At 49.8% G+C, this 25912-nt stretch overlaps 1 protein-coding gene across 6 annotated transcripts in view; it reads left to right on the top strand.

Moving 5' to 3' along the window:
• The window catches only part of FOXN3 (forkhead box N3), a 360054-nt gene that overhangs the window by 116135 nt on the left and 218007 nt on the right, over positions 1–25912 (top strand). The gene's annotated exons all lie outside the window — the stretch shown is intronic.

Below are 25912 nucleotides of genomic sequence, written 5' to 3'. Positions count from 1 at the left end.
CTGCTTTCTCTCCAGTCCTGTTTCAGGGAGTGGCCCTGGTATTAGTCATTTACACTCTAGCATGAATGCAAGGTACTGGATTGTAGACATTAGGTAATAGGGGTGAGGAACGACCTTCCCGTAGGGGCTTTTCAGATGTGGCTCCTTCTCATTCTCTGAAATTACCCCAACAAAGTAATCCTCTCCTCAGTGTTGAGTAGGTTCAGTGAGCGGAAGCATTTAGACAAAGCAGAGGCAAGGTAATAGTGTCCTCCTCTGCAATCTGAACAGTTCTGAAAACCACGCCGTCCCTGAGCACTCATGTCTGAGTGGCAACTGCCAAAAATATACTTGGTGCCTTTTAAAAGCTCTTTTAATTTGAACTGTATGATACACGCACAAGCCATTCAGTTTGCTCAGATGGGCGGTGAGTGAATCTACTCAAAGATAAAGAAGCGAGTCTGAAGTGTTAAGACAGGAAGGCAGGGGTGATGAAGACTTCACCTGCAGGACTGTCGTCCTGGAGCTACGGTGAGTTCTCCAGAATGAACAGAGACGTGGCAGCATCCCATGCATCTCGGCCTGTTCTCAGGCGGACGTCTGCATAGTGACATGTCTCTGACAGGTGACATGGAGCACTGAAGACATATCCGTGTCAAGGCCAGCCAAGGAAAATCCTGTTAAATTATCACATGGTCCAGGAGTCCCGTTTCCAGATTGCTGGCTGAGGGACAGTATGTGTGTGGCCAGTGGTCATTTTTAGGGCTCAGGCCGTGGTTTGAGGAATTGTATTTCCCCACAGCCAGGCATGATGTTCAGAGCAGGATGTTAGCGGGTGAGCTGCACCTTGTCTGATTAAAACGGGTCCCCACTGGATGCCCCCAGGGCTGGTTGAAGGTAGAGGACTGGCCGACTCACCCCGGACCTGTGTGAACATCGTCAGCGTCTCAGCGTCAGCAAGCAAGCTGAGAGGGAGCTGATACTCGTGTCCGATTTGGGGTGTTCCCTCCACACTGGCTTTTCTCTCTTCCTGCCCCAGCTTTTGCCACTTAGCTTGAGATTTCTTCTTGCAGAATCCTGAGCCGCTCACTCTGAAAGAGGCCCTAGGATTCACCGGTCTTCCCCGCCAACTGCAAATGGGAAAACCGAGACCCTTGGAACCAGTGCAGGGAAGATGTGGCCTCCAGGGCCGGCGATGCCCTGCAGCTGCCAGGAAAGAAGGCTCGCCCTGGGGGGGGCGCTTCCTGGCTCGGTCCTCATTCCAGACCCATGTCACAGGCCAGCCCGGGAAGTTATTTCTGTCGGAGGCACGGGGGGCAGAGCTCTGGGAAGATAATATGGAGCATATTCCTTTTCTCAGCCGGAAGAAACCTTGGAAAGGAGCTGGTCTTGCTCCTCGTTATCAGAAAACGACACCGAAGTCCACACTGAGTGGTTCCCGGGCTCCTTCAAGGGGACAGAGCTCTGAAGATGGCTTACGACTTACGGTGGGCTGGGTCAGGCTCCAGGGAACTGCTGCAGTTTCCACAAGGGGCGCCAACCAAGACCTGGAGGAAAGAGGAGGGAAGGGGATCCTTTCAGTGGGGGCACAGACTCTGAAGCACCTGGGGGAGGGGGTCAATGGCAGGCGTGGGCCACCGGGGACCTTAAGGGGTCTGCTCCTCGGTGGGTAGGTGCCGAAGGGATGACTACTGGCAAAGCTCTCAGCCCGCTGGCTCCTCCACGCAGCGGTGATGTTAGGAGCTCAGTAACATAGTGCCTCCCGCTGGACACGTGTCAGTAAGTCCTGATGTGGGGACATTTCTATGGAGTTTGGTCTGCCAGGGAGCTCCAGGTGGTCGCAGGCAGCTGTCTTGGCACAGTGGCCCCTTTCCCGCCGTCCTCTGGCTCAGTAATGGAAGGGGGGGGTTGTCAGGAGCTGCAGGATATCTGGGTGTTTCCTCTGCCCAGCTCTGGGTCCATGGCAATTGCTCCCAAAGGGTAGAAAGTGGGGTGGACGGGGCCATTGGCTCTGCCCCATGCAACAAGCAGCTCTTTGCTCTCAGGGCAGCATGTCGGTGGCTTAGGAACAAGGGGGTATGGTCACCGTGCCTCTGGTGACATGGGTGCCCTGGTGTTTGGTTCTGCTGAGTCCTCTTGCTGGACCAGCCACTTCCACACCTGACCCCTACGGTCTGTTCCCCTTCCCTCGAGAAATCGTACTGTTTGGCCAGACAGGTGCCTGCAGAGGCAGCTTCCGGGCTCTCCCCGTGCGCCCGCCCACCTGCCCGAGGGGCCGCCTGGCGGCAGACTCCCTTTCAGCTGCAGAAGGAGCAGAAGCCCACAGGCTCGGATGTCAGACCCCAGCGGTGACTTGGCTGAGCCGTGTGCCCGTGGGGCTGTGGGGCTGGCAGCGCCACCGCTGCAGAAGGGAACGCGTGATGTCCTATAAGTTGGCCTCCTGCCCCCGTCATCGTGGTAACTCCAAATGTCACCTTGGCATTTTCTTTTCACATGAGTTCAGTCTTGTCTGTATCACAGGAAAACAGGAAACAGACTTCAGAATGTCTGTGTTCCTCTCTCGGCCCTCTGATGGACTTGCCGTGTGACGTGGTGAACTATTAAATTTCTCTCGTGGATAAAAAGGAACATGGGCTTTGAGATTTGGATCTGTGGCGTACTGGGGCCCCGTGGTTTATTCTGAGTCAGAGAAAAGCATTTGGATGTCCATGTTGTTTGAATGTGTGTGTGTGTGTGTTGGTAGGAGAAGGAAATAAGGTGAAAAGTCACTAATAGTAATTGATTGTGAAGAGGTATGTGGATTTTGAAATCTCACAGATGCTGCAGAAGCTAAGGAGATGCCCTGATCACATTGCCATCAGAAACTGAGGTGTGGGGGCAATTTGGGTAGAAGGGTAGTGCTCAATGGTTAAGAAAGCAGAATTCACAACAAAGGAATACACTGAATTGAGAAAGATGCTTTGCCTCTCAGAACACATGGAAGGTTTTAATGCTGCGGTTATTTGGAAAGTTCTTGGGAAACACCTAAGAGAGGCAGAAGTCACCCCGATTTGAAGATGCAGAAGTAAAGACACAGAAGCTACTGTTGACATAGGAATTCTGTGACCAGGGTGGAATTTGAATCCAGGGCTTCTTTTCTTCACTTTTTTTCCCCCCAAAGATTTTATTTATTTATATGTAGAGAGAAGGGAAGGGAGGGAGAAAGAGAGGGAGACAAACATTGATGTGCAAGAGAAACGCGGATCAGTTGCTTCTCTCGGGAACCGCAACCTGGGTCCTAACCTGCAGCCCAGGCACGTGCCCTGACCTGGAATGCAACCTGAGACCTTCGCTGTGTGGGACGATGCCCAACCCACCGAACTACGCCGGTCAGGGCTGGAACCTGGGGTTTCTTACACAGAGGAGAAAAATAATTTTTCCTCTTTTGCTCGGTCTAAAAAGGCTTTGGAGAGAAGCTGGTGATTTCCCTGAGCAGTCAGCTCAGCACTGTGGGAAGAGAGACTGGAAAAGGACGGCGGGTAGGGGTGGCCGGGATGGAGAATCAAGGTCATTATCATATCCTATCAGGAGCATCTTTCCTGGAGAACAGCTTGGTGGGTGTAAGCGGGGGCAGCACAGGTGGACGTCAGGGCGTCTTCCTTGCTGAGACGCTTCTGCTGGCTTCCGAGGGACCGTGGGCCATGGAGACTGCGGGCCTGGCACTTCCTGGTTTAGGACCTGCACAGCTCCTTGACCTAGAGGGGAAAAGAAATTAAAATACTCCAGGAGATATATTCATTTGAAATTTATTTTCCCAGTTTTACATTAGGAAGAACCAAACTTTTTCTAAGGATCTAACATTAAACGTGAGTCTTTCATGCGTGCGTGCACGCAAAAAGGCATTTAGAAACCACTGTGGACGTTTGCTTTGAACTGCAGGTATTTATAGACAAGTTCAAGCAAAACGGGCTGGGGGCCAGGGACGCAGACTCGGTGTGAGCCACTGTTTACATGGAAAGGTTGGCTTTGCTGTGCCGCGTCCTAGGAAACCCAGGGCTCCTAGCGGAGCGAGCATGTTTCGTAGCATAGCACACGTTTATTTGGATGGTGGGGAGTTGATCCTTCTCCTTGCGGCAGCATGAGGGGCTGCAGGGTGGTTTCCAATAGAGGACGTTGCGGGGAGGCTGGTGAAAGCTCAGAGACACCCCGTGCTGTGTGGGGTGGCTGGACCCCCAAAGCACCTCCGGCCCAGCCCTCAGTTCCTCGTTACAGCTCCTGCTGAGGGATTCAGGAGTTCCCCTAGGCTCACATGCTCCCTCTGTGGAGAAAACCTACGCTTTTCCCTCTCCAGGGCCACTGGTGGGGGCATAAATTAGAATGACCTTTCTGGAGAGCAGTGTGGTATAGCAGGAATGCAAGGCCTTTCCGTGTGAGCACTCTGAGCCAGCCACTACTCTCGTAAGGCTTCGTCATAAGGACACAGAGCTCGTACGGCTGTTCATCCAACGCTGTGCGTATTAGTAGAACACAGGGGACACCCTACACATTCAACAGAATGAGGGAGGCGGAGTCCCTGGCCGTGCCACGTGACATCTTGCAGGCACTCACTCCCCCCTCAGCCGTTTACTGAGTGTCTGCTGTGTGCGGGGCACACAGTAGGTGTGACATCGAAGCTGCCGTGGTCTCAGCCCCACCGAAGCCCAGACTGTGTTGAAGCAACCCATCTCAGACATTGTGAAGAGGAAAGGAGCAGAGTACAAGGTGCGTTTGCGGGGTGAGATCTCATTTTTGGTGCAGGAGCAGAGGACCCCTCCAAGACAGTCGGAGTTGTTCCGACTGTTGTGCCTGGACGTGGAGAGGCGTCCGGCACTGGGGAGATCTACACGCCTTTCCCCTCTCTTTACTTCTCCCTCGTTTCCAAGTTTTCCACAGTAGGCCACTTTGATTTTCATAGTTTTCAAAAATGTGGCTTTGAGGGAAGAGAAAATGAGATGAGTAGACCTGGGTTCTAGCCCTAACGCTTCCTTAAACTGGTAGTGAAATCTTGCGTGAGTCAGACGAGCACTGGAATCTCCTCGAAATGGCGGGGGAGAGGCCCGTGAGGCCTCCAGCTCGGGGTCCGGGCACTCAGCCGCTGCCTCCTGCGCGGACGCTGGGGACATCGCCGTGGGGCTGGCCGGCTGCGAGCCCCCGAGAGACAGGACAGCAGCCAGGCTGTGGAAGCCCCAACCTCGGACACTTGATCTCTGGGGCTGTGGTCCTCTGGGAACCCAGGGGAGTACGAAGACGGGGAAAGGAGTAGCTGTGTGTGGCATATGAAAATTAAATTAAGGGAGGACCGAGTTGGACTAACTCAGCCCAATGTCCCGGCTGTCCGAGAACGCAAGTGACGGCAGCCCCGTCGACCGAGCCTTACCTGGGTGCCAGGCACAGTGGAAAGAGCGTTTTGCAGACTTTTCCCTAGTTCAGGCTTATGACACCCCGGACGTAGGTACTCCTCAACCCCATTTTATTTTATTTTTTTAAACATTACATCAGTTTTTTTTAAAGATTTTTAAAAAGATTTTATTTATTTATTTTTAGAGAGGGAAGGGAGGGAGAAAGAGAGAGAGAAACATCAATGTGCAGTTGCTGGGGGCTGTCACCTACAACCCAGGCATGTGCCCTGACTGGGAATCGAACCTGTGATGCTTTGGTTCCCAGCCCGCGCTCAATCTACTGAGCTACGCCAGCCAGGGATCAACCCCATTTTAGAGGTGGGGACCATGAGCTCAAAGGGCAGGTAACCTGAGCTGGTCACCTGGGTAGAGGAGGCTGGGATTCGAATCTCAGTCCCTCTGCTCGGAAGCGATGTTTTAACCTCTGCTCTGCGCCGCCTCCCACTTCAAGAGGCAAGCTCTACTGTAACCGTAAAAACAGACATCCGAAGGCAGGGGAATGGACGTGTGAGGACTGTCGTAATCCATCAAGTGGCAGATCTTCGGTGACCTGAGCAATGTGGAGGCTGAGAGTGGGCAGCACCTTATTTCTGACGAAATCTGACGCAGAGAAAGTTATTCTTAGCTGCCTTTCCTGGTTGGGTCGGGGTGGATGGGGGGTGTTCAGTGATGAAACTGGTGTGGGGAGCGAGCGAGCGAGCCCAGCCATCCTTATGCTCACTATAATAACCTCATCTCCTGCGTGTGATTTCAAATCAAAAGGCCACTGTTACACCTTATATACTCTACCTCCCCAAAGAGTGATAACTTCACCAGTACTTGACTGTTTTTTCTTGAAACACTTTCCTTGCTGGGCTCCAGCTTTGCTATTTACCAGGTATTAAAAGATTATAAAATTCATAGGAGATACCAGAGACAAACGGATAGGCAAATTTAAGTTAAAATGAGGACTAGGAATCGTTTCTTTTCTCCACCGAATAACTGTTCCAATGTGATAGATGCTGTTTCCTGTGTTTCCGTTCTGGTTCCTCTGTAGTTCAGTTTCTTCTGATTCATCTTACGTACCATGGCCAGACTGACCTTGCTAAAGTACTGTTCTCGCCCTGGCTGGCGTAGCTCAGTGGATTGAGCAAGGGCTGTGAACCAAAGGGTCACAGGTTCGATTCCTACTCAGGGCACATGCCTGGGTTGCAGGCCATGGCCCCCAGCAACCGCACATTGATGTTTCTCTCTCTCTCTCTCTATCTCCCTCCCTTCCCTCTCTAAAAATAAATAAATAAAATCTTAAAAAAAAAAAGTACTGCTCTCATGATGTCATCTCCTGCCTTCCCTAGAATATTCAGTGGTGCCTCATTGTCTAGGATAAAATCTAAACTTGTGGGTTTGGGATTCAGATTCCTCCTTGGCTGATTGATTGATTAATGTGTGTGAGAGAGAAACATTGATTTGTTCTACTTATTTATGCACTCATTGGTTGATTCTTTTTTTTAATTTTTATTTATTGATTTTAAAGAAAGAGGATGGCGGGAAGGAGGGGGAAGGGAGAGAGAGAAAGAAAGAGAAACATTATTATATTTTTTTTGTTCCATTTAATTATGCATTCATTGGTTGATTCTTGCATGTGTCCTGACGAGACATTGAACCTGCAACCTTGGTGTATGGGGATGATGCTCCAACCAACTGAGCTACATGGCCAGGGCCTAGACACTTTTTTATTCTGGCTTCAGTTCTACCTCTCCAGCCATCTTCCGTTATTCCCACGAATGATCCTTTTGCTCAGATGAACTGGTCTATTCCATGGTTCTTTGAATATGTTCTTGACCTTTCTTACTTTGAGCATTTGTTTTACTGTTCCTTGTAGTAAAGAACAAATGGAATGTTTTCTTTTCCCTTTTCTTTTTTCTGAAGTCCTACCCTTTCAGGTGCAATTCATAATTTTCCTTTTTTTAAAAACCAAACAATTTTGAATATCCCAATTTGGGATTCCTTTCCTTTTCTTTTTTTTAAAGTATTTTCTATTGGTTACACTATTACAGTTTTCCCAATTTTCCCCCTCCTTATCCCCCCTCCACCCTGCCCCCCCAACCCTCCAGCACTCTCCTTCCCTGCTTAGTTCATGTCCATGGGTCATACGTGTAAGTTCTTTGAGTCCTCTGTGCCCTATACCATTTTTTATCTCTCCCTGTCTATTTCATGCCTACTAATTATGCTTCTTCTTCCCTGTACCTTTCTCCCCCTATTCCTCCCTTCCCCCTCCCCACAGAACTCCCTCTGTGTGATGTCTATTTCTCTGATTCTGTTCCTGTTCTGGTTGTTTGCTTAGTTTTTGTTTTTGTTGTTTTTCTTTTCTTTTAGGTTCATTTGCTGATAGTTGTGAGTTTGTTGTCATTTTATTGTTCATATTTTTGACCTTTTTCTTAGGTAAGTCCCTTTAACGTTTCATATAATAAGGGCTTAGTGATGAGGAACTCCTTGACTTGACCTTATCTGGAAAGCACTTTATCTACCCTTCCATTCTAAATGAAAGCTTTGCTGGATAGAGTAATCTTGGACGTAGTTCCTTGCCTTTCAGGACTTCCAATACTTCTTTCTAGCCCCTTCTTGTCTGTAAGGTTTCTTTTGAGAAATCAGCTGATAACCTTATGGGAACTCCTTTGTAGGTAACTGTCTCCTTAACAATGAGGATGTAGCCAACCTCTCTGATGGAGAATTTAAAGCCCTGGTAATCAAAATGCTCATGGAACTGAATGAGCTTGGTCAAAAAATGAAAGAACAAATAAAAAAGATACCCAAATGAAATAAAGCAAAATATTCAGGGAACCAACAGTGACAAGAAGAAAACCAGAATTCAAAGCAACGATTTGGAACAAAAGGAAGAAATAAACATCCAACTGGATCAGAACGAAGGAATAAGAATCCAAAAAAAAAAAATGAAGAGAGGCCGAGGGTTCTCTGGGACAACTTTAAATGTTCCAATATCCGAATCATAGGGGTGCCAGAAAGAGAAAAACAGCAGCAAGAAATTGAAAATTTATTTGAACAAATAATGAAGGAAAACTTCCTCAATCTGGTGAAGGAAACAGACTTCCAGGAAGTCCAGGAAGCCCAGAGAGTCCCAAAGAAGTTGGACCCAAAGAAGTTGGACCCAAAGAGGAGCACACCAAGGCACATCATCCTTTTCTTTCTTTTCTATTTTTTAAATCACAAGTGGCCAAGAACACTTTAATTGTTCTTCTCGACATCCTATTCTTGTTGCTCCATTGGCTCTTTTTGCCTGGATGCCGGAGAGCTGGGCACTGGCGAGGGCCACGCGGAGACGGTGAACGCTTTGATGTTGTCCTCCTCTGCCGTGACTCTGGCTTTCTGTTTCTGGTAGATGTTCCGTACGGGCTTGACGGGTCCTGTCAGCTGGGTGGCCAGCTTGTGTGTCTTCAGCAGAGCCGTCTCCCTGCCTGGAGGCCTGAGGGCTGCCGGGGGAAGAGGATGAGCTTGGAGCAGAACCTCTTCAGCCTTCAGGGACTCGGTGGTCTTGCTCTGCCCCCTCGGATCTGATAGAGTAGGCAGCTAGGCCAGGTACAGCATGTCACCAGGGCAGATAGTCCCGGGTGCTGGGTGCCTAGCAATGGGCAAAACTATAGAAAACAACTGTTACAGGCTAGGACCTCACCCTCAAGGTGACCTTTCTTCCCACAGCATTCTTTAGTCATGTGATTTAGATGTCCTTAGAGGAGGAACAAGGGGCCTGAGTATGGCCTCAGACTGTTCCCCTCGTACAGTCACTCCCTAAGCATTAAGCCCTCAGGACAATAGGGTCTGGTCAGTATCAGATAATCTCAGGAACAAAGCCTTGGGTCTCTTGACCACAGAGACAGAGTTTTCATCAAACTCGAGGTAACGTCTAGTTCTCAGCTCTGTTTCAGCTCCAGGCCCAGGAAACAGGGAAACTAGGAGCAGCACTCCACAGCCGTCCTCAGGACCAGATGCACCCAGGAGTGGCCCTCCGCTGCAGTCGAGGAGGACACCTGTGGAAAGTTGATGAATATTCTGCTGAGATCCTTCCCCAGACCTCCCCTAAAATCTCCACCAGAAGAAAACCCTTAAGGCAAGGGACCCGCTGTGCTCTGTCTCTCTGGCTCTGTCTCTCTAGAGCATGCCTGTGTCTTTCTCCTCTTCTTTCCTGAGGTGTGTATCCCTTGCTTGCTTTCCTCTAACCTCCAAGGGTCCTTCGTTTGCCTCAGTAACTTGTTCCTGCTTCCATGCAGCCCAGCTGGCTCACTTCTTCTGCCTCTGTGACCTTCTTTCTAAAAGGGCTACATAAACCTCTTCTACTAGAGTTCTGGGCTCTGAATTCTTTCTTAGCCAAACTCAAGGACCGAGGTCTAACATCTCTGCCACCAGATCCACCCAGACCAGTCACCTGAGCTGCCTCTTTATGAGTGCTGGCCACTCTTCCCTTTTCTAAATAGGTCCAGATGCAGGGCATGTGGCGATGTGGCACCAGGCCTTGTGTCAGTGTGTCCTCTGTGCCGGGCAGTTAAACCACGTGGCAGTGCGCCACTGCCAGTCCTCGTGGACGTGGGACTGTAAGGTCACGCTGTTTGACCTGGGCACCATGGCTGCTGCCCACAGGCCTTCTCTGAAGGATAACAGCCACCGGAAAAGGGCAGTTTGGGATTTTCCTTATCACATACTGTCTTCTGTTGCAGTCCCGTGTCACGTGGGGCTGTGACTAGGTCAGCGCATTGATTACCACAGGGGCTCGATAAGCACCTAATGAAAACAGCATTTCCTGTGCAGCTGGCTTCAAAAAGAGCACTTCCTGTCCCAGCCCTAAAGTCCTGCTCTGCCAAAGAGAAGACCTCTTACCCTTCAGAAAACAAATAGCCAATTCTTCCTGTCTTGTGTTCAAAAGGCACGTGTTGACGTATTATTTGTCATGCATTTGCCATGACTAATCCTATTTTATGAATGAAATGGAGGCAGAGAGGTGACACACTGGCCTGACCCCACAGAGCTGCGCCGTTCGTTAGTGGAAACAACACTTGAACCCATTTCTTCTGCTAACTTATTAGGTGACTGTGCCTTTTAAATCATGAGTCGTAGGCCATCGGGAACTTCTGTAAATATGCCGGTGCCTTTTCTCATCCTCTCTTCTTTTCTCTGAAGGGCCCCTAGTAATTAGTTTAAGCTTTGCAGGCTGTGATGGTTTCTTTGCAACTGCTCGTCTCTGCCCCTATAGTGGGAAAACAGCCATGGGTAATTCATAAACCAATGGGTGTGTCTGTGTTACAATAAAACTTTATTTACAAAAACAGGCAGCGGCACTGACCTGTTTTTGGCTCAGTTGATTGGGCATTGTCCCGCAAAGTGAAGGGTTGCTGATTCGATTCCTGGTCAGGGCAGGTGCCTAGGTTGCGGGTTTGGTCCTTGGTGGGATCGTGTGCAAGAGGCAGCAGATCAATGTTTCTTTCCCTCTCTTTCTGCCTCCCTCCCTTTCTCCCAAACAAACAAACAAACAAACAACAGGCAGTGGGCTGGATTTGGTCTGCAGGTCTTAGTTTACTGACCCCCCCGCACATTAGAAGGTTTCTTTCTCTCTGTTCCTAATGTCGGGTTGGAAAGTCAGTTAGCCATAAGAATTTTGTTTTACACTTGAGCAGGCCCTGCAGTTGGATATAGACTAATGTGTAAATTCCATCCATGTCTGGGAAGACCGGCTGTTGGGGATGACATTGGGAAGTTCAAGGACAGCCTGCACACCCAACCAGCAGTAGAGCGCAGTCACTCCGTGAGCGTGGGACCTGGACTCATAGGAGGCCGTGGAGTATTCAGGAGGTAGCCAGCCCGGTGTCTTCTCTGCTGTCGAGGGGCAGAGTTGTATCGTCACCTGTAGCCTTAGAATGTTCCATCGTGGCCAAAGCCTATGCCTCCAATCTGCAGGCTGTTGCATTTCTCCATTGGAATGTGGATCCCAAGAAAAATCAGAATTATGACAAATGCGTTACAACGAGTCCACAGCACTGAGCAGTTTTAACTGGCAGCAGAGGGCTGGGAGCGATGCAGTTCCTCTGCATTGAGGTGCCTGGTGGGCAAGTGTCACAAGAGATGGCTGATACCTGTCCCCCAAGGGGAACAGGTAGGCTTGAAAACAAACACGTCTTAAAAACAAATTACCTGTGTGTTCAACCCCCAGCCCCTCCAGGAGTGTGCACATTCTTTAAGGGCAGTCCCCTCGAAGGGGCTGGAATTTGAGGGTCTGGTCACTAAGAGAGGGCAAGTTTATTCCCCTTTTCCCTGTGCTGAGAGCCAGAGCTATTTGCCCTTTGAACAGAGACGCAGCTCCAGATTGGGATTTGGGAGAAGTTTTCTAGTATTGTTCAGGGTTGTGGAAAATATTAGGAAATCTTAGTTCATTCCAGGAAAGAATTTCAGTCGCTCCTTGATAGTTTAAACTGTCACAGGTGGGCGTAGGTAACCGGGTTCTTGGTGATCGCAGACCAAGAATTGAACCGAACACACAGAGTTTATAGCAGAAAGAGAGAGAGAGAGCAGATTTATTAAGCGACAGTACACTCCACAGAACATGGGGGCGGGCCAACTCCGAGCAGAGACTGACCTCAGGGGCTGGAGAGATTCTATTCCTATAGGGAGGATATACCCTGGCTAGTTTTGGTGGGCTTTTATTGCACGTGTACAAGCAGTTCTATTACTTTAAAGCTACTGTGCATGTGGTCTCCCATGAGTTTCCTTGATTGGCCCCTGGGGAAGGGGATCACACAATGTTAATTTATTAGAATGCTATTATAGTGAAGCAGGGGTCATGTAGCACCTTCTGCCCAAGTGCATTCACGATGCACCATGATTCAGCGCTATTCCAGAAGGCGGGAACAACCGGTTTTAGAACCGGGTCTCTGTCCTGTATCGCTGTCCTTTATCTTAGCCCTGGGGCACCTCTGGAGTTTCCCCCTTCCTATCTCCTGCCTCACAACTACTGTATAAAGAAAGAAAAGAAGAAGAGTTTTAATCATTCTGCTTAGGAGAAAACAGACCAGTGATAGGCAAAATTAATGTAAATAATGAGCAAATAATTCTTTCAGTTAACTCTCAGCTCTCAGTCTGTTATGCATCTCTTCATATGTTCTACAATAATAGCAAACATTTACCCTGCGCCATGCATCCCTGTGGGCACTTTACACACGTCAACTTATTTAATCCTCCTGGCAGTCCTACGAAGCGGGTAGTGTTCCCTTCCCATTTCACAGGTGAGGACAGCGGGGCACCAATGGGCCAGATGACGGCCCGTGCCCGCACAGCGTGAGCAGGGCTGCACACAGCCTGTGTGGGTAACCCTCCTGCTGCCTAGCCTCTCGTCTTTTAAGTGGATATTGTAGCAGTCGAAAAGAAAGTATGAGTGTATTCTTTCTAACAGGTTTGTTGTTTGTTATAGCAGACCGATCGGTCCCTCATGCAACTTCCTACTTGGTGATGATTTCCAACACTTGCCATCTGCTGGGCAGGACTCTGCTATTTAGCTTGTTCAGAAGGTCGGGGTGTCCCCGTGGGCCTTTCTGGTGCGAGGAGTATTGGGGGAGGTGGAGAACTTCCCTGAGTGATGTCACTTTCAGCTCAGAGTAGCAGACCCAGTTTCCCAAGGGTGCCCCTGTTAACTAATTTCACAGGACAGGTATAGCAAATCAAAAAGGCCATAGGTATTAATTTACGGTGAGAAGTGTTACTGCCTGGAAGTGGGTTGGTGAGCTTGGGAATGGGGAAGGGAAGGTGAGATGATTTGAACATTGAGTGCCATTGGAAAAGTCAACTGCTCAGGGCCCCTGTGTTACCCCTGCTGTTGTTGCTGAGACCCCAACCTCAAGACCAAGGTCAATGCTGCCAGTGTGCTGGGTGGGTGGGGCTTGGAAGAGGATTCACCTTTGTGGAATTTGTAGGAGCTTCCAGCATCCTGACTGCCTTCCCATTTCCAACCCCACCCTTACTTCAAGGGGAAGCTTTAGTTCTTTACTTATGCTAATGAGGTCCACTCTTTAGAGTGGGGGAACTGGGCAGGTTCTCCTTTTCTCTCTCTGGGACTTTGCATATCTATAGCCCAGGATAGAAGGGGGCCTTTTGTCTTCTAAAGGGTGGCTCCTGTAGCAGAGCTGAGGCTTCCAGGGTGACTGGGAGCACCAGTGATTACCAGTGACACTGTTTTCATGGCCAAGTCCAAGGCCTTTCCTTGCACTGGCTCCCTAGGCTCCCCTTGGCTTGGCTGCTCACTGCTCCAAGATGGTAAGTCACAGACCGCCTTGCAGTTGCATCACTGATGACATGAAATGAGTGACACCAGAAGACAGCAGGTCCAGTCCTGCGTGCAGGGAGGCCGGTGGAAGAGGGTTCAGGGAGCTGGGGAGGAGGGCCCCAGAGGAGGCACCCAGTTCATCAGACACCAAATCGAGTCTGCAGGGCGTTCTCCCTAGACCCAGAGCATTCAGCCATTATGTGGACAACACCTTTGTTCTGAATGGAGAGGGGAGGGATGGCCCGAGGCTGGGGTGAGATCTGGGGAGGGATGGGTTGCGGAGGAAAAGGAGCTGGGCTCTCTTGCCCAGTTCAGGGCTTTCTCTTCTGCTGTCACACTGGTCTCTGCATTCTCCCTAAAGCAGTCAATGTCCAGCCCTCACTGAGGCTTGGCCATGTGGACCCAAAAGGTGAGCCGCCCCATAGTCTGCTGCTGCCCAGGGTCAGGGTTGAAGCCTCAGCTCAGCAGTGAGGGCTCTTGCTGCTCCGTGGGCTTGAGATGCCCCTTCTTCCCAGGAGCCCTCCCTGGAAGCTGCTGCAGCAGCAGCCAGAGACCAGGAAGGCACACCTGGGGAAGGGGTGGCCCCCCCTTTTCTCTCTTTATGGTGGGCGAGCCCCGGAGCAGGACGGGTAAGGTGGGATGGGGCCCTGGCCAGGAGCCCTTTGGATCAAGCTGCTGACCTTAGTTAGAGTGCAGGCTGCTTCAGGATGCGTGAGGCCCAGGTCCCTCCTCTGTACAATGGAGACAGTAGCACCTGCCTCAGATAACTGCTGGCAGACAGTCCACGAAGAGCTATGAGTCTGGCGTGCAGTGGGCACCCAGAAGGTGGAGGCCGGCTTTGCATGGCCCGAAGCCTGTTTAGTCTGGGGGTGAGGGTCTTGAGGGAGGAATGTAAAATTGCAAATAATAAAATCAGGTGTAACAGTAAGGCATTTATGTCAAATGATGAAACAAAACACAGAGGGTAGAGCATGAAAAAGGTGGCATCCCAAACATCACAAAATACAACATAAATAAATAAATACACAACCTAATATTTGTAGTCAGCTGTTCCGTGTGTGTCTGCTTTACTTTTTTTCCTGACATTCTTTGCGCTGTGTACCCTTTGCCCATTTCATGTGAGCAATTGTGGAGTATCATTTCCTCTTGAGAGAATAGCAAGATAACTCACTCATTTTCCTAGCGTGATTGATTAGGATTTGCGTTTTATTTTTTCATCGTCTAGTCAAAAAAGTTTTTTAGCTTCTCAACTGGCTATTGATAATGTCATGTAAATTTTTAGGGCTGTCAAATTTGGGGGACCTTTCTCAAGTTTTTTTCATATGTGTGCTATCAGGGTTTGGGGCATGTTAAGGCTTTTTTTTGTGCAGTGACTAATCTTAGATGCTGAAGATGCTCATTGAACATACTCTAGGGTCCTTCCCAGGGCTGTGGGAAGGGCCTGTGTGAGTGATGGGTGCTGAGGTTCAGTATCTCATGGTAAATTCTTCTGAGTATTCAATAAATGTTAACTACGTCCTGTTTTATTGTACTTATTGACACTCCTCTTTTTAATTTGATAGTTTCAGATTTACTAAAGAAAAGGTTCTCACTGACACTAAATATAATCTTGAGTCAGTTAAGTCATTCATTTGGTGTCATTTGTTAACTCTCTGCTTTGATCCGCCTCCCCTCGCATTGATCTTGGGGAGCATCTGATGACACAAAGCAGGTAACATACAGCTCCGAGTCTTCATGTGACAACTGCTGTTGAAAAACAACATTCAGTTGAGTACAATTGAAGGTGTAATTGGCTTTTCGAAATGACTCACCAACCAGGCAGCCACCCCTGCAGCCAAAGAAGGGAGCTGCTGGAAGTTGTATAGAGTGAGTGGAAGGAGCCTATGGGCAGAAACTTACTGTCAAAAGGAGGGAAAGGATCATTCAAGGCCTGGCTGGGGGCTTATCTCGCAGATCAGGACAATCCGGACGGGTTTGTCACATGCCTGGGAGGGGCTGACTTTCCCTGTAGCCTCGGTTTGCTGTCCTGGGGGCAGGGAACTCCACCCTGTTCTTTGTTTCCGTCTTCACCTTTCTCTCAGGACGCAGTCTGGGGCTCGGCACTTGGGGAGGTAAAGCTGAGATGTCGTCCCTTCGGGAGGTCAGAATGAGCCCGGCTGCTGGTCACACTCAGACCCGGGTGTGAGTCCGGACTCCCCCGTGAATCAGAGCCCCGTGCTCTCTACAGCGAATCTACACCCGTTGGTAACACTCTACCAACACAGCCACACTCCCGCATTAAGCCCTCCTTTTAAAGTGCTCAGTGGTCCTTAATTTCATGCTTTGCACCCACATCTTTTCCTTCTTATCAAGTTCAGCCACTAAATTTGCCGAAGCATGGTTTTCTGTGTTTTGTGCTATTAAAGACTGCTACGGCAGAAACATCGCTGGATAGGGATGGCTCTTGACTAAGGAGTGGGATCCCCCTGTCACTACGTGGTTACCTGTTGGGACGCTTTGGGCTGCAAGTGACGGAAAAGCCGATTCAGTGCCTAAACAGAAGAACCCTGTTGGCTGGTGCCCGAAAGTCTGAACTAGACCCCCAGCCCCAGTCCAAAGCCTCTGGAGCTGACGAAGGGGTCCGTTCCACCCAAACCACAAGGCTGAGACATTTGGGGTGCTGTCGGGAAGGGAGAGCAGAAGAGTAGACACCAGAGAGGAAGCTCCCAACGTGCACTCTGCCGCGTGGGCCTAGCTGGGTCGCCCCATTCCGTCAGGGGCTTGCCCAACACCATCGGCCAAGTCTTTCCCAAGAGTAACCTTTAAGATTTTATTTTCTTTTTATATTCATTGGTTGTTGTAAGGAAGAAATAATCCTTTGCTGGCGAGTGCTGTAAAGCTAAGCATGTCATCAGTAAACAAACAGCTCTGTTTAGATCAAATGGCAAGTCGGGGCAGCCGGGTGTCTGCACCTCGCTTCCTTCCCGCGAGTCGTAGATTTTGATCTAGAAAAGCGCGATGGAAGATGTGAGGCAGCAGCCATGGGCAAAGGCGTATGAAACCTGCTCGGACTTGGTGAGCGAATTTCTGCGCGGCACGTGTCCCTTGGCTGTTGGTTCACAAAGACCGGGAAGGTCTGAGCAGCTTCCTTCTCTTCCCATAACCACGCGCGGTTCGCCGTGGTGCTGGTGTCACGAAGGGGCCGCGAGAGCTTTGATTTGGTTTCCGAGGGAGCTGGTGTGGGCAGAAGCCAGAGAGTGACTCCGAAAGGCAGTGGAATCCCATCCCTCCGGATCGCTGAGGGTTCCTGGGGACGGAAACCACAGACCTCAGCCTTCTACTGCGTCCACTTTCTACAGAGCCTTTGGCTAATCTTGCGGCGAGATTCCAGTGGTGGCCCGAGGAAATCTTTCAAGGAAGCGTCTGGGGTGGGTCACAAGGGAACCAGCTCCTCGGCGTGGTGCTCAAGTCCATTCGGCGGTGCCATGGGTGCCGGAGGGGCAGTGGGCTGTGGGAGCGTGTGCCCTCTCCATGTCCAGGGCGCAGGGCTGTGTGAAGGCCGCAGAGGACCTGTGGGGCATCGGGCTGCCTTGATGGGGGAGTTTTCCCCTCGCGTGCAGGTGATATGGGAAACGTTAATCCAATCAGTAGTACAGTTGGTATATTTTCGAGGTGGCTGGCTAATTTTGTAACATATTTATACGATTGGCGAAGGTGGATCTGGGCCTTGACCTAATTCTCTGTAATAAAGCTTTTGGAAGAACGTTCTAGCATGGTCGTCGATGGTGTTTCTAAACTGGCAGACAGCCACCTAACTTGGTGGGCAAAGTGCAGAAGAAATGGTCTGAAATTGTTTTCTAGTCAAGTGTTTGGACTTTGGAAGCATTAACTTGCAGTGAAACCATCAGATCTTTATCCCTGTGGCCGGAGGATACTGTGAGAAGGTGCCTGGTCGGCCTGGGGAGAGCGGGATGAGGCTGGGGAAAGAGGAGGCTGTTCTGTAGGTCCCTTCCCGGTGGCATGTCCCTCCTGAGGGTCTGTCCGGGGGCAGATGTGGACACGCTTGGAGTTGCAGACCTGGCCTCCGGAGTTGGCAGCTGTCCTGAGTTGGTTTTTTCCCCCCCTCCAAAGTCTCTTGTGTTTTATGACTCAGAAAGGAGCAGACTGCTGGTGTGCGAGCCTCGCCCTGGGTATCTGGGCATTTCGCACATGTGCCGCCCGTTCTGGGAGTGGGGTCCCTGTTTGAGAGAGCGCCGGGAGCCGAGCCTGTGCGAGTAGAAAGGGCGTCTGTGGTTATTGGCCCCTTTGAAAAAATGCTATGTCGCCCTGGCTGGCGTAGCTCAGTGGATTGAGCGCAGGCTGCAAACCAAAGTGTCGCAGGTTCGATTCCCAGTCAGGGCACGTGCCTGGGTTGCAGGCCACAGCCCCCAGCAACCGCACATTGATGTTTCTCTCTCTCTCTCTATCTCCCTCCCTTCCCTCTCTAAAAACAAATATTAAAAAAAAAATGCTATGTAAAAAAACAAACCAAACCCCAAAAGTTGTAACAAAGAAGCCCAAGAGGCAGATTGTCAGCAGCAAGTTCTGTTCTTTGACCTTGGCAATGAGATCTTGGATCATGTGAATGGATAGGAGAGCACAGTGGGTAAGAGGGTGGCCTCTTCAGGCCAAAAAGATGGGGGGGGGGGTGGTCTCAGCTTTTCATTTCACCTCTATGAGCACCAATTATTGACCCCGGCCAATGACTTAAGTTCTTTAAGCTTCAGTGTCCTCATCTGTAAGAGAGGACGGCAGCACCTGTGTGGTGGAAGGAGGAAATAAATAATGCAAGTAAAGCTCTTGGCGCGGTGCCCGGCCTGGAGGGAGCCTCGGATAGCTCCCGTCTTGCGTGTTTTGTAATTCTTTGGGGTGAAGTACATCGGGGACTCTGTGATCACTGGTTTGGCTGAACCTCTTCAGGCCAAAGTGACATTAATGTGTGACCCTCTCAAGAAAATTGGGAGGAAGATGGTATAAGGACCATCTCTGGTCAAGCCAGGTCTCCCTCCCGTGAAGGGAGAGGTGACCTCTGCCTGTCAGGCCCGTTCCCAAAAAGAAGCCACATGGGGCTTGGTTTCAACACGGTGTTTTGTCCACACCGGCCACGCAGGGGTGACAGGAATCCGGTGGGAGGAGGGCTGCAGAGCAGCTGGGACTTCAATGGGATGTCATTTCAGACTTCTCCATTTCCTCGGCATTGGGTTTTTACATGCTGATTGATTGGAAAAAAAAAAAAAAAAGAAAGAAAGAAAGAAACAACTGCAAGAACTCTTGCACAGAGGAAGGGAAGAAGGGCCTTCTACCGGACACAGAAACGTGTATAAAAAACATGCTAAACAACAGGTGAGGACCAACCCGATTGCTGTCGGTAGGCGGCCAGGTCCTCGGCTATAAATACGGCGGGACTCCCCTTTCTCTGCTTCAGAGAAAGATGGCTTTGCGTCTCAGACGGCAGAAATGGCTGGACCAGCCTTTCGTTCGTGGGCAAGAAACTGAAAACCACGTGGAGATTTTCCTTAAGTGGAACCAGAGCTGATCCCCGTCTCGTTTTGAAGTGAAAGCCCTGGCCTTCACTTGCCTCTTAGTTTCTCTCTCCTGTGTTAGGCAGGATTCTCCGGCCCCCAAATCCATTCATGTTTTACCCCCCCGCGATCTCGAAGTGTGCGCAGGGCACCGACCCGCTTCAGACCTTTGTGCTTTCACTTTTGGTTACTCAGAACCTTCGTCTGGCGGCGTTGGAGTATGTGTTTTCTGTGGCTTTTCTGGGGCTCCTTTTCAAAGTATTCAAAGCAGTTTAAAAATACACAATGTTCAGCAATCTGACCAAGAACTAATGTAAGTACTTATTCGGGGAGTGTTTTTAAGGAAAAAAAAATCTATTAGATAGATTTGAAATCCTTAACTCTTACTTGACTGCATCTTGGACATCGACTTTTGAAGAGGCTGGAAGAGCAGGGGACTGCTTCTCCCCAGTCAGCGATTCTAGCAGGGGCGGTAGCAGCAAGCGGCAGCGTTCGTGAAAACGGGGGAGCTAGGATGATTTATTTAATATTGAACAGGAAACTGCCAGTTGTCTGCAGCAAACGGCGGTGGGTTTTCAACAGACCTGCTGCTGGCTCTGTCTGGGCCGAAAAGCCTGACTCGAGGCCGTCCGTCTCTTTTTCTCACGTGACGGCCGCGCGTTTTCGTGGAAATCTTCACGGAAACATGAGCACGGGAAGCAGGTTCTGTGCCGTAAGGCTGGGAAGCGGCGTGTGTGCACTGGAACCGAAGGCGATGTGGAAGCCAGCAGAAACCCTCTCCGAGGATGGGGGATGCCCTGCGCCCTGGCTGCAGCCTTGGCCCAGGGCTGTCGCGCCCCCGACACGTGCGTCTGAGCATTCTTCCTGAAGACCTGGGCTTCGTTGTAAGGTCAGCCTGCAATTTCTAGAGAACAGAACTTGCTGCTATTTTTAGAGCATCGTGATTGCTCATAATAACTAATGGGGGGAAAAAAAACTCAACAGAGAAATAAATGTGTAACAGCTGTGTCTGCTTAAACTTGATTAAAGGCCGTTTAAAAAAAAGTAAACAGAAGAATGAGTGTGACAATGGACGAGGGGGAGACAAGTATCTCTTTCACTGTGAAAAGTTTTACAGACACAACTCGCTGCACTTCGGCGGCCGGCGTTGCCTGTGTTTAAAGTTTACTTTACTGTTTGTCTGGAGTGGGATCAGTGTTGTAGTGAATAATTTATAGCCGGCATGAATGAGCTCATTAGTCACCTTTTCAGACTTTAAATGAGTTTTGTGGTTGTCATTACTCGAGCCTTCTGTTCAGCCGCCGAGCAAAATGACAGTTTGGCAGTTGGCTGCCTTGTCGAGGGGCGGCCTGCTCCGCTTCAGGTCCGTGTCGCTTTTGTGTCTCATGGAAACCTTCCCTTTCTGCCCCCGCACGGCTCCAGGGACACGCTTACGTGGCAGATGCCGTTTGCACCCCAAGTTTAAATGAGAAGTTTTTTGGGGGGGATTAAACAAAAACCATCTTTCAATGGCATCTGCCAGACGAAAGGAACTGGACGGGGTGAGCTTTTTCAGCAACGGCTGTGTCTTACTTACTCCCTTTGTGCTCGGGTTGATATTCTAGTTATTCCAAAGCAGCGAGCTGGGGAGTGTGGTGGCGCCTCTGAGCCAGGCTCTCGCACACGGTGGCAGGCGTTTCAGACCGAGGGGTGTCCTGGGGTCTGGAAGGAGAAGGCTGGTTCAGAGTGGGTTTGCATCGTCACACTCCTGAACATGGGTATAATGGGAGTGTGTATGGATGCAGAAATTTACTCCAGCAAATCTACCTGACCAGATTTCCAGGCCAAAGAAGACCACATTTTTCTTCTATAATGGGGTCAACAAGATGACCTTTCAGGATCCCCCAGCCGCCTCAGGGGTCCAGGTCATTGAGAATGGCCATTCTTCTTCCCCTTCTACATGTCCTCCCACCGCGGATCCGTGGGGCAATGCGAACTGTTGCAGCTGCCGGCTCGCCGTGCCCTTGGAGACTTGCCTGGGAAGCTGGTAGGTGGGGAGGACGAGCCTGGGCATGATGCTAGCAGGTGGCGTTTCTTTGGAACCGACGTCATGAGGTTCATCCCTCCCTTTGAAGCCGGCCTGGGCAGCCTCTGGAGACCTCTGACATCGCTCTCTGGGACTGGACTCCGTCTGGAAGTCCAGGACACCGGGGTGTGCCCGCCTCCTCCCTCACGCAGCCCCGCTGGTACTCTGGGTGCACGGATGCCTGCCCAGGGCATCTCGGCCAACCGCCTGGACCCCCGTTTGGGGGGCACTTTGACGTTCGCTATGAGCAACAGGCACTAATGACTGCCATCACCCACGTGGGCAGCACCCCCTTCCGGGATCCATATTGGTAGACAGCTGGCCCAGCGCTGTGTGAGGCATGTCGCAAAGATGCTCAGTATTCTTCTGTGGAAAACATGCCAACTTAAAAAGGACGCCTAGTTGTTTGGGGGCCAAAACTTTGAAGCGAGTCAGAGTCACATGTCTGGCTACGGAGAAACGAGGTGGTTGATTGCACCCACAGCGAGACAGCAACCATCCACGCGGCTACTTCCTTTCCCGCCCCCACCCTTGCGAGGCTGAGTGCTGCGTGCACTCCTGCTGCACCTGAATCACGACTTTAAAGGCCCAAGCGATGCTATTTTTGGAAGGGGTGGGGTTTCGAGGCGGAAAGTGGTGGTGAACTCCGCTCGCCAGCCGGGGAGAAAAAAAGCCTTCAGGTTTGGCTGTTGTAGTTAAGTGGCTGGTCTCCCTAAAAGAACTTGGTGCAGCAGGGAAATCCTTCGGTAATATTTAAATCTCTGTCCCGAGTCCCGGAGAGTTCATCACACGGAGAGCTTTTTTGTTTTAAAAAGACAAACTTCAAGAGAAGACTTGATTGTTTTCTTTCACATCCCTGTGCACCAGAAAGAGAAGGGAAGTCATTTCTTGGCCTGGCCGGCCGGCCGAGCCTTTAGCAGACGCAGGCCCCGGGGCGCAGGAGGCTGCTGGTGCTGGGTGTGCTGGCTGGAGAGAGGGAAACAATGAAAGCTCTGACCGACTCTGGGGGAGGAAAAGGTTGATGCTGCTGCTTTGCTTTGACTAATCTGTCTAGTGCCCAGATACCAGGATGGGAGAGGGACAGAAGGGAACTTCTCACGTTTCTGTTAAAGGACCCGAGGTTTGGACAACCGATGTGCCACGTGCTATGAGCAAAGGGGAAGGAGAAGATAGGGTCCTTGCCACTCCACACTCCGGTGATCTGTTTCGTGCTCAGTGTCTAGATGACTGACTTCTTATCAGAAAGATACACCGTGTCACATTGGTTATGACATAGAAGCTGAACTTCTTTTTTTTGCAAGTGGTACCTTTTCATTCAATGTAAAGGTTCCCTTTCCCTCCTTCCTTCCTTCATTTCCTAGTCACAGTTTTTCCTCCCTGAAGCTCTGCTGCTTCTGTCCTTCTCGTCCTCGAGCCCCAAGAAGTTCCCTTAGAGGCCAAATGCTCTGGATCGATCTGAAACCTCCTTCGATGCATTGATATGAAACTCAGACTGTGTGGGTTCAAATCCCAGCCCCATCAGTTACCAGCTGTGTGACCATGGGCAGGTGGCTAAATCCCTCTGTGCTTCAGGTCCTCATAATTGTATGAAATGAATGGAGCCTTAGAATACTTTCTGGTACTGAATAAGTGCTATTTAAGTGCCGTCGAATACAGCTGATCTTCATGATTCACAGGTTCCATATTTGCAAATTTGCATTCTTGCTAATCTAACAATCGCCAGAGGGGAGGGGGGAGGGGATAATGGAGGGAAGGGTTTTCAGGGACTATTGTAAAGGACACATGGACAAAACCAAGGGGGTGGGTGGAAGCAAGGGAGGGAGGTGGGTTTGGGGGGAGGGAGGGAGAAAATACAGACAACTGTAATTGAACAACAATAAAATTATTTAAGTTAAAAGAAATTTATTCTAACCCCCAAATCAAAGATCATGACACTTTCACGGTCACGTGGACATAACGTAGAGGAACGAAAGATTGAGTTGCCCAGCACACACACATGCACTTCTGGCTGAGACAGAGGGAGGTGGCGATCTGGCCGCTTGCTTCAGCTCTCCCGCTGCACACAGGTGTCCTTGCTGTGCGTTTCGTTGGCGATGTTGCTGTTTAAAATGGGCCCCGAACGTAGTACTACAGTGTCATTCAGTGTTCTGAGCATGCCAAGGCTGATTGCTGTTAGGCAGACTTTGTTACAATGTAGGTTATAGTTCTTTTGGCCGCAGGTTCAATGTTAATGAATCAACAATCGATGCCAAATAAGGGTCTTTAAACGGAAACACAGAGAAAATAAAGTTATGTGTTGGTTAGCTCACGAGTCAGTGACCACAGCGCACGGAACCTAACCCTGTATTTCCTGCGGGAGCAGTGGCTCAGTGTTTGCTAACTTCATCCTTGGTGGAGACCGTAGAACACAACCACCACGAATGACTCCAGGCGAAGGGGGTCCAAGAGTTCCGAGTGGGAGCCTCTTCTAGGGCAAGCTCCTGGCTGCAGGGGGCATCCCGGGGAAGACAAGATAAAACCATAGTTGGTCTCTTATAACCATAAGTTGTTACAGAAGAACAGTCTGGAAATAGAGAGTAAATGTCCTCCCTACCCCCACAAAGTCTTAACTCAGGCGTATTTCCTCTCGTCTTTGTGCCTACTTAAGAGTTTGTGGACAAAGTTTGGTCCTCAAAACCTGTCGATTGAAAGCCTCCCTACAACCAGACAACAGACCTCAGAGTGTAGACTATAATATTGGTTACACTTAATAATTCTGTTTGCTTGGAGCACCAGCCCTTTCAGAAAGAGATCATTTTGTCTCTTCAAATCGAAAAGATTAAGAAATGTGTCAATTTGGTGAAAAGCTCTGATAACATATTTTATTTTCCCCCAAACTCTTACTTTGTGAAACGTTTGCAAATGGTTTCACACGTACAGTATATGAGACTGTGAAAGTGATTCACAAAAGGGAAAGCTCCACTTAAAACGGCTTGAAAATGCAATGGCAGGGAACAAAGGGAAGCTGGGGCACTGGGGCCCATACAATAATATGCCTCTAGCCTCTTCTTTCTGCCATTTGCAGGTTTTCACGATTTTAAACAATGTTGCTGCAAACACCCTCCTAGATACATTGTTGCATACCTCCGTGCTTTCATTCAATCTATACTGAGTGATAGGCACCGGGTAGGTGCTGTGTGCATTGCGGAGCAGCCATCCTGCTTTCCTGGAGCTCATGGCCTTCTGGTGGGAAGGCAGTCTGGTGGGGAAGTTCACTGGTGTCAATTCCTAGCATTTGGAAACGCAGGGTCAATGGCTGTGCTCGCTTAAGTTGTAGTTCGGTTTGACAGAGGTCCACCCCTCTTGCATGGTTGTACCAAGTCCCTTGGCTCCCAACGACCCTCACCAGCATTTGATTGTTGTCCTTTTTAAGTCTGTGCCGACCTGACAGATGAAAGGAGATACCATAACTGCACTCTGCACTGTTATGTTTTTATTTAACTGAGCGTCTTTTCATGGGTGTATCACCATGTTTGTTTCTCCTTTTGTGAATTTGCCCTTTTCACATTAGGGTGATAAATTTTTTTTTCTTGGTTGAGTTGTAACGGTTATAAATTTAAAATATTAACCCTTTCATAGGTATGTCAACTAATTCCTCATTTTTGGTTAACCTGATTTATGACTGCTGGTACTGTACACAAATTTTAAATTGTTATGCAGCCAAATATGTCCGTAATTTCCCTTTTGGTTTATAATATTTATTTAACAAAAATAGCTCTAAGTGCAAGGGCATTATCATATGTTTTTTTTACAAGTATTATTTCATTTGATCTTCGTCACAAGCCTATGAAATGGGTATTGGTATTGGTTTCTCCCTCCCACTCCCTTTTGAAGATGAAGAAACTAGGTGCAGGGAAAGAAGTTAAGTGTCTTGGCCAGTGTCAGCTGGTGAGCGCTGGAGCAGTCGGACCCAGCCCCGGGTTCTGACGCTAGCCACCGTGCTGTGCCGTCTCTGGCTCTGGTACTGGGCTCTTGGCGTGTTTATTTGCAGGTGCTTCGTGAATGCTCGCCGAGTCTCCCCGGTCCTTGTCTTTTGTTTCTCTCTCGGTTCCTTCCCAGGCCCCTGCACACGCACTCACCAGATGTTTGATAGATACTTGGCGGCTGCATGGGTCCACGAAGCCGGTATTCTGGATCGTCAGCTCACACTGGTGTTTATGCTCCGGGAGGAGTTGACAGGTTCTGTGTTTCCATTTCGCCTCCAGCAGGTGACTTGATAAGCTCAGGTTTGGCCCTGGCACCTGAGCTAATGCACTTCGCTGCACCGGTTGGGCTGTATTTTCCCTTCCCACACACCCCTCCTTCCCTCATCAAATAAGCTTCCTGGCTCTACTCCCTGCTGGAGAAATCTAATAAGCCTTTTCCCAGGCACCACCCTTCGGAACCTGTCACGTAAACACCAAGAATGCACAAGAGGAAAACCCCAAGTGAAACTCCAAAGGATGCCTGACCAAGTTTTGGAGCTCACCATGAGGCAGAGGGTCTTCCAGCTGGGCGCTGGCCTCTCTTCTGCACTGGAGGGAAGGAAGGAAGGAGCTTTTTTTGTCATTGCAAAGTGCATTCTCAAGTTATGCCC

Source organism: Phyllostomus hastatus, unplaced genomic scaffold (assembly GCF_019186645.2).
Source record: "Phyllostomus hastatus isolate PE091 unplaced genomic scaffold, TTU_PhHast_1.1 phas_scaffold_501, whole genome shotgun sequence".
Taxonomy (NCBI): Eukaryota; Metazoa; Chordata; class Mammalia; order Chiroptera; family Phyllostomidae; genus Phyllostomus; species Phyllostomus hastatus.
This window is presented reverse-complemented; position numbering and strand designations above follow the sequence as displayed.